This window comes from Lactuca serriola, chromosome 9, assembly GCF_051521515.1.
Source record: "Lactuca serriola cultivar US96UC23 chromosome 9, Lser_US96UC23_V15, whole genome shotgun sequence".
Taxonomy (NCBI): domain Eukaryota; kingdom Viridiplantae; phylum Streptophyta; class Magnoliopsida; order Asterales; family Asteraceae; genus Lactuca; species Lactuca serriola.
In genome coordinates, this window is record NC_136416.1 from 47,899,861 (window position 1) to 47,908,506 (window position 8,646).

Here is an 8,646-nt window from a genome sequence, read left to right on the forward strand (position 1 = left end):
AATTGTAAAAAAAAAAAAAAAAAAAAACAAAAATCATAGTTTTTATTCATAAGTGAATAACGAATGTACTGTAGTAAAAACCTGATTCATTTTTATTCAATTATTAATAACGATAGCAGAAAATATAAAAAAAAAATTTCTTAAAAGTATATCAATATGGATGTCTATTTGTAGAGAATAAAAAAGGGCTAATGTCATAAACACCATCAAGTTTTCAGGGTTTTGTCGGTTTTGCACAAAGTTGAAATTTATGTCCGTTTTTACCCAAACATTTTCAAAAAAAAATGTTCGGTTTTACCCTTTTACCGGTGATAATAAGTTTTCCAGGTTACCATTATATTCAATTCGCAAAAAAACCCTTAACTTTACCTTTTTTTTTTTTTTGCGTTTTTACCCTTAAGTTTATAATTTTTTTTTACACTTTTACCCTAAGTATATTTTTTTTCATAATATACATATCTATATGATTTTTCTGTTTGAATACATATAATATGAAAAAAAAATACATAGGGTAAAATTGTAAAAAAAATTATAAACTTAAGGGTAAAGACATAAAAAAAAACGGTAAACTTAAGAGTTTTTTTGCGAAGTTAATATAATGGTAACTTGTTATCACCGCTAAAATGATAAAACCGAATATTTTTTTGAAAATGTTTGGGTAAAAATGGAAATAAATTTCAACTTTGGGCAAAACCGAAAAAACCCTAAAAACTTAGAGGGTTTTTATGACATTAGCCCAATAAAAAATCATGAATTTTGGTATATTTAAAATCATTTTTCGATAAAAATAGTTTCTTAAAAATTAAAAAAAAAACGAAAAACTATGTTTTTGTATATATTAAGGTAATGACTAACATAGTTTAAGGAAATATGTTTTGTTGGAAAACACATGTCTATTCCTTTCCCATTTCTGCTGGTACGACGGAGGCTTTTGCGGCAAAAATAAATGAGTGGCTGAGAATGATTCCCCCATTCTCAACCTTTTTTTTTTCTCAATTGAACCATCCTATATATATATATATATATATATATATATATACACACACACACACATACTAGCCGTTTACTCGTGTTAAGCGACAGGTGTACATAGAGTTCTTTTTTCGGCTATTAAGTTTCATTAGAAAACATTGTGCTTTCAAGTAACAAGTGATGCATTGAATAATACATTTTTGCTATTAAAATACATATGGGTTTAGGGATGGGAGTTTAGACCTGGACCGGAAGCGGTTAGGATCGAATAAGTATATCCAGTTTGGTTCCCAGATATGTAATTTAGGTTTAATCGGTCACCGGTTCTATCCGGTTAGTTCTACCGTTTATGGCCTCAATCAGTTCTACAAAATCGGAACTGAGAATGTGAAAAGATTTGTTTTCCCTTGTCTAGTGAGTATTGACGTATCACACAACACATACATTAAAATAAATAAATAAATAATAAACTTCTGATTACATACGACACGAACTCAAAGTCTCAACAGTCGACTCGGTCACCAATTTGTTTGATATTTCTTGTGTAAGACTAATATGTTACAAAATACGTGCGTTCAATAAAGTTTTTTTTCTTAAACTTATATGGCTTATATTTGAATTATAAGAATTTCATTGATTGTATGAACATTTTGCAAGAGCGTAACTTATAATTACAAAGGAATAACAATCCATTTAGTTTAAGAAAAGTACCAAACAACCCTTGACCTTAATAAGAGTACAAAAATAAAAGGTGGCAATTTAACATATATATTTCCAAATAGAAAAATTATCAGTTTCTAAGTTCAAAGAAAATGTCCTCACCTATTGCCGGTGGTTTCACAAGTATTGCTTCTTCAGTGTAACTTCTTCGTAGATTTGAAGGTGACATTAATATTGTATTCAAGGGAGATCCAACAAAAGTTGTTGGAGATTGATTCCAAAATTGAAAAGAACAAACCGATAAAAGAAAACAAAGTGACATTAGTAGTAAAAGTCAAACTGCTATGGCTTAAAAGAGAGAAAATCAAGAAAAAAAAAATGAGTAAAAATAAAGAAAACTAAAGACCTATTATATCTTTCCTTGATTCCTTCTTCGAGTCTACCCAACCACCTAATATATCTTTCTTTGGCAAACCAGTTTCATTAATCACTGGAGCAAAAAAAGATGCAAATAGTGTTATGTTGCCAAAGTCCCTCGGTCTTTTAAGCTAGTTAGTTAGAGCCTGTCACAGACCTTGCCCCTATAACAAAACAAAAATTAATTCACTCAAAAAAACCAGAGCTTCGATCTATTATTATGAAAACATCGATTTTCCTTCTAAACAGTTAACATTCAACATAAATAATAAAATAAATATTTAATTAAACCTAACTATAAACATCATCAAAACAATACATTCACCAACCAAGATTCAGAGGTTGCATTGAGGAGGAACAAAATGGTAATAAGATTGGAAACTGTGTTTTGAGGGAAAAAGGAACTGAAATGGATAAAAAAAAGTGTTCGAGCAAATAACATATCAAAAAGACATTATTTTTTAAATAAATTTTCAAAAAATAAAAAGATTCCTTGCAGAAGTCGGACCAGGTGGTTGGTGAAAGTTCTAGTAAAAAAATTTATCTACATGTTGCAATAAAGAAGACAAATTGATATTTATCTACCTATTGCATTGAAGACAAAAACTAATTCATTATGTAATTATATCGAGTATAACTTGGTACTTGTACCTTCTCAATTAACAGAACTTTCAACATAACATAGACCTTTCATCATTCCAAACGCCTTTGTTACCCTTGTAAACTGAGATGAAAAACCTACATTAATTTCAATAAGTTCACATCTGGTTCTTGGGTTTTGCAAGACACTTCGCATGAGAAAGTGCAAATAAGAACCTACATACTAAAAAAACTAAGAAACACTCACATCAACGATTTCTCGGTCAAATTTTGAATAAAAATAAACATGTTTTCCTTAAAGCCTTCACCCTTTTCCTTCAATCCTTCCTCATTGATATATGAACAATCTTTCATGCATTTTATCCAACACCTGTTGTGCACGGTTGTATCAGCCTGTTACAAAGTCATATACCCATCTATTGTATATAACCTAAGAAAAATAACAAATCAAAGGCTTTTAATCCCATAAAATAATTAAAAAGAAACAAAGGTTTTCTATAAAGTTTAGAAAATACAACACTCAGATTTTTTTTTTTGCCTTACATCAGTAAGGCAAACCATTCATATCCATTTTGGCTTGCTGAGGTTTACCTTTTCATCACCTGTTTTTCCCATTGGTCACATGGCGGTCATCGCATCAATGGAGAAGGCGAAAGGAGGACGTCGTTTGCATCGATGAAGAAGACGCAAATAGGATGTCGGAGGCCATTACTTTCAGATAAGAAAATCGTGAACGACAACCCTTAGGAACTTAAGCCCCCGCTCTATCCGTAAATGGGGGTGTGAGTGGCAAATGGGTTTTTGGTTGGGGCTTCTACTCTTTAGGGAGAGAAAGAGGATGGTGGAGAATGAATGATCCAGTGGTTATTGGTTTCTGGTGTGTGCTTGTGAGTTGTGACCTAACAGTAATGGAGAAAGCGAAAAAGGAGATGTACGTTATATAAAGGTTAGTTGGTGTTGACCGATTCATTATGCTGAAAGTGTGGAACACCGATTCAAAGGCCCGTCTGACTTTTTCTTTTATTGGCCACAAATGATTTTGATGCATAAATTCATTGTACAAATTGCATTATGCCTTGTAACTCTTAATACTCAACAAAACATGTTAAATGCTTATTAACATATATATATATATATATATATATATATATATATATATATATATATATATATATATATATATATATATATATATATATATATATATATATATATATATATAGATATATATATAGGAATGAGTTCTATGGAAAACAAATAATTAGGGCAACATCTACCGGAACCAATAATCAAATGACACGTGTCCATTTCTTTCTTCACAAGTAATGTATTGTGGAAGTGATGTGTTGTCATGTTTTCATTGGTTCAAATATGTGTTGCCCTAATCATTTATTTTCCATATAACTCTTCCCTATATATATATATATATATATATATATATATATATATATATATATATATATAGACACACATACAATAGTTGCTAGAAACATTTGAACCTAGCTCTCTTTCTCTCTCTCTCTCTCTCTCTCTCTCTATATATATATATATATATATATATATATATATATGAATGTTTTTAATTAATAAAAATAAAAATGGGCTCACCTACCTTTTTTTTCTCTCTCCCTCTCTCTCACACACATACACATACACACTCAAGAACATGTCACCCCTAATGGGTGCTATCACCTCCCACCAATTGCGCCACTGACTGCCACTATTGTTCACCACAAACATTTAGTCCCACCCTCACCCTCACCTCTCTTTCCTCATACCCAATGAAATTTCCCCACCAACGACCACACCACCGTCCACTAGCTTTCTACTGAAAAATATTACTAGACAGCGGACCGTCACTCTTCTTGTCGGAGTTGTTGCCCTTATCGTTAGAGATGTTAATATTATCGTAAAAGTAAGGGTGTTCAGACGCCTCTCAAATGCTACCACCACCCTTTCCCCCTTTCTGACTGGAGTTGTCTCTACCCAAATATCGTAATGACAAATAAAGTATTTGTAAAAAATTATTAATTTTCAAATGTATAACTTTTTTCTGTAAGTTTATAATGATTAGTGAATGGTTGTATTTTTAAACAAATAGTTTCTTTAAAAACATGGCATATTCCAAATAAAGCAATAATTCGAAAATCAATTTCACTATTACATTTAAACTAAGTGCATGCCTGACATGAAACGTTTAAGAGTTTCTAGCTTCTAGTGTTTGAGTGAATTGAACAAAAAACTTTGTTTGAAACTATGAGCTTTTATCATATAAACAAAACGCTTCAAATCTAAAAGTTATCTCAGCCAACATTTAACAAAAAAAACTACCAACTACCCCTGTAACATCCATAAAAAATTCATAAAATTTTAAACTTTTCAAAACAACCCTTTTTCTAAAGAAGTGTTTACAAAAATCATTGTTCCCAAAACATTATTTAAAATTAGAATTGTTTTCAACATAGTTTTCAAAACATTCACATTATTAGAGTTTCCTAGAAATCATAAGTCAAAAAATGAGAGGATGTGTACAGTCAGGCCTTCACCTTGACACGATCCACTGAAGTACCTGAAACCATAAACCAAAACTGTAAGCATGAAGCTTAGTGAGTTCCCCCAAAATACCAATCACACAACCGTTCACATATATAAAATAACAGCATGCAAATGGGTCCACAACTAAAAGACTGGATTGCCCCTGAGCCCATAGTATGAGTCTGGTTTGCCTATCGGGCCCACAACTCACATCAGGCTTGCTCCTGAGCCCAAAACATAAATATGGCTTTCCCTCGGGGCCTATAGCTTATGTCTGGCTTGCTCCCTGTACTGATCAGTCATCGAAGTAAAATATCAATGTTCATCCCTCAGTACAAGTCTGGCATACCGTCCGGACCTCAACTCATATCTGGAATGCTATTGAGCCCTCACTATGAGTCTGGCATGCCCCACCCGACCCTTAACTCATACATGGAATGCTACTGAGCCCTCAGTATGAGTTTGGCATGCCCCACCCAACCCTCAGCTCGTATCTAGAATGCCCCAGGGTTTGTTGGGTACAACACAAAGCAGTACAACCTCAACCCAACCCAACATGTCAACATATAATCAACAACACATATATAGATAATCATGCAGTCAGAAACATAGGTAATCCTACAGATCTACCAGACTATTATATCGGCAACTAACATATCATGCATATCTACTCCATATACTCAGCATATCAGCAAATAGCATTATATCAAACCAATGGGCTGACCTTGATGCCTTCAACCCGAAAGTACAGTGAGGAAAACTCACCTCAAAATGTCGAACCACACTGAAAACCTCCGACTGCCGGCTCACTAAATCCCGAACTATCACAAAAAAACAAACATCCAATTAACATTTGGATTACCCTTTCCCTAATTGGGCCAAGACCCAAGCCCAATTTTTGATCCAAAAGGCCGAAATTACCTTAAGGCCTATAATTGGACTAATTTTCCAAATTCGGATCAAGCTCCTTATTGGACCTTATCTTAAGGTTCAATTCTCCAATTAGCCCAAAATATAACTACTCAGATAGTCCATTAGGGACAAAGAAATAAAGCCCAAAAGATGGACCAAAAAACAAAGCCCAAATGCAAAAACCCAACAGGGTGTACAGACCGATGTTGGATCGTTCGGTGATCGTGTTCATTGATGATATATTGGTGTATTCGAGATCCAAAGAGCAGCATGAGGAGCATTTGAGGGAGATCCTCGGAGTTCTTAGATCGGAGAGGCTTTACACCAAATTCTCCAAGTGCGATTTCTGGTTACGAGAGGTCCAGTTTCTAGGACAACTCGTCAACTAGAATGGGATATTGGTCGATCCGGCCAAGATTGAGGCGGTGATGAGTTGGGAGGTGCTGCAATCCCTTTCAGAGATCAGGAGTTTCCTGGGGTTGGCCGGTTACTATCGGAGATTCATCCAGGATTTCTCCAGGATTGTTGTTTCTTTCACCAGACTGACCCGAAAGAGCATGGCTTTCAGTTGGGGTCCGGAGCAGCAGGCCTCATTCGAGACACTTCACCAGAGATTGTGCGAAGCCCCAATGTTAGCCCTTCCGGAGGGAATATAGGACTTTGTAGTATATTGTGACGCGTCGATATCGGGATTGGGTGTGGTGCTGATGCAGAGAGGGCATGTGATAGCATACGCATCGAGGCAGCTGAAACCTCATGAGACGAGGTATCCTACTCACAATCTGGAGTTGGGGGCTGTGGTGTTCGCCCTCAAGATCTGGCGTCACTGTTTGTATGGGGTTCGGTGTACCATATACACAGACCACAAGAGCTTGAAGTATCTGATGGATCAGCCCAACCTGAACATGCGCCAGAGGAGATGGTTGGACGTGGTAAAGGATTATGAGTGTGAGATCCTGTACCACTCGGGCAAGGCTAACGTGGTAGCCGATGCCTTGAGTCGTAGGGCAGAGAGTGCCCCGATACGGGATGTTTGCTTGAGGTTGACAGTGATGACTTCGGTGTTGGACACCATTCGGGAGGCCCAAGTAGAGGCCATGAGACCGGAGAACTGCAAGCGAGAGCGGGTGATCGGACATATATCTGAGTTCATTGCCGATAGCCGGGGGATTATGACCTTCCAGGGCCGAATTTGGGTGTCATTTTGAGGGCGGGGGACATACCATTTTGATGGAGGGGGCGCACAGGTCGAGGTTTTCGATCCATCCTGGGGTCACTAAGATGTATTTGGACCTGAAAAGAGACTATTGGTGGCCCTGTATGAAGAGTGATGTGGCATGGTTTGTAGAGAGGTGCTTGACCTGTCGTAGGGTTAAGGCCGAGAACCAGTGTCCACATGGAAAGTTGCAGCCACTTGAGGTTCCCCAGTGGAAGTGGGAACAGATTTCCATGGATTCTATCACCAAATTGCCGAGGACTGCAAGAGGTGTCGATGCAATTTGGGTGATCGTCGATCGGCTGACAAAGAGCGCACATATTCTTGCTATCAGTGAAAGCTCTTCCACAGAGAGACTGATGGAGGTGTATGTCAGGGAGGTGGTATCGCAGCATGGTGTACCGATCTCGATTGTGTTAGATCGAGATGTGTGTTTCACTTCCAGGTTCTGAAAGAAGTTCCATGAGGAGTTGGGTACTAAGCTGCATTTCAGTACCACTTACCACCCACAGACGTACGGACAGAGTGAGCGGATGATTCAGACGCTCGAAGACATGCTTCGGGCATGTGTGTTGGACTTCTGAGGGAGTTGGGACACGTATCTCCCATTGGTTGAGTTTTCTTATAACAACAACCACCATTCGAGCATTGGCATGCCTCCCTTCAAGTTGTTGTATGGGAGGAGGTGTCGGACCCCCATCTGTTGGGGAGAGGTAGGGCAGCGAGTGATGGGCAACACTGAGATAGTGCTTCAGACGACAAAGCAAATACAACAAGTTAGACAGAGGTTGCTGACGGCCCAAAGTCGCCAGAAGAGTTACGCGGATAGGCAACGATCCGAGCTCGAGTTTTAGGTTGGAGATTTTGTACTCCTAAAGGTGCCTCCTTGGAAAGGAGTAATCCGATTCAGGAAAAGGGGGAAGTTGGGGCCCCGGTACATTGGACCGTTTAGGGTGATCGCGAGGGTGGGCAGGGTAGCATATCGTTTGGAGCTACCTGCGGAGTTGAGCCAGATTCATGATACCTTCCACGTGTCTCAGCTGAGGAAGTGTATAGCCGACGGGTCAGCAGTGGTTCCGTTGGAGGATATCCAGGTGGACGCGAGTCTGAATTATTTTGAGAGACCGATCGCGATCTTGGACCGGAAGGTCAAGGTTCTGAGAAACAAGGAGGTGCCTCTAGTTCAGGTCCAATGGCAGCATCGGAGGGGGTCCGAGCTGAATTGGGAGCCGGAGTCCAAGATGCGGGAGCAGCATCTGGAGTTCTTTTCGACATGAGACTTCGAGGGCGAAGTCTGTTTCTAGTGGGGGAGAATTGTAACATCCTGAAATTCA

The 8,646-nt window shown here is 37.9% G+C and overlaps 1 long non-coding RNA gene across 2 annotated transcripts; it reads right to left on the bottom strand.

Annotated features, from left to right (window-relative positions):
* Nucleotides 1–1,582: 1,582 nt before the first annotated feature.
* LOC145073999 (uncharacterized) lies at nt 1,583–3,614 on the bottom strand. 2 transcript variants are annotated; one of them, XR_013691640.1, is made up of 4 exons: nt 3,241–3,614; nt 2,897–3,019; nt 2,701–2,787; nt 1,583–2,213 (listed from the first exon to the last, which is right to left on the bottom strand). It is a non-coding gene; the product is annotated as an uncharacterized LOC145073999 (long non-coding RNA). The 2 variants fall into 2 exon arrangements; XR_013691639.1 differs by having other exon boundaries at nt 2,897–3,614.
* Between the last annotated feature and the right edge of the window lie 5,032 nt (nt 3,615–8,646).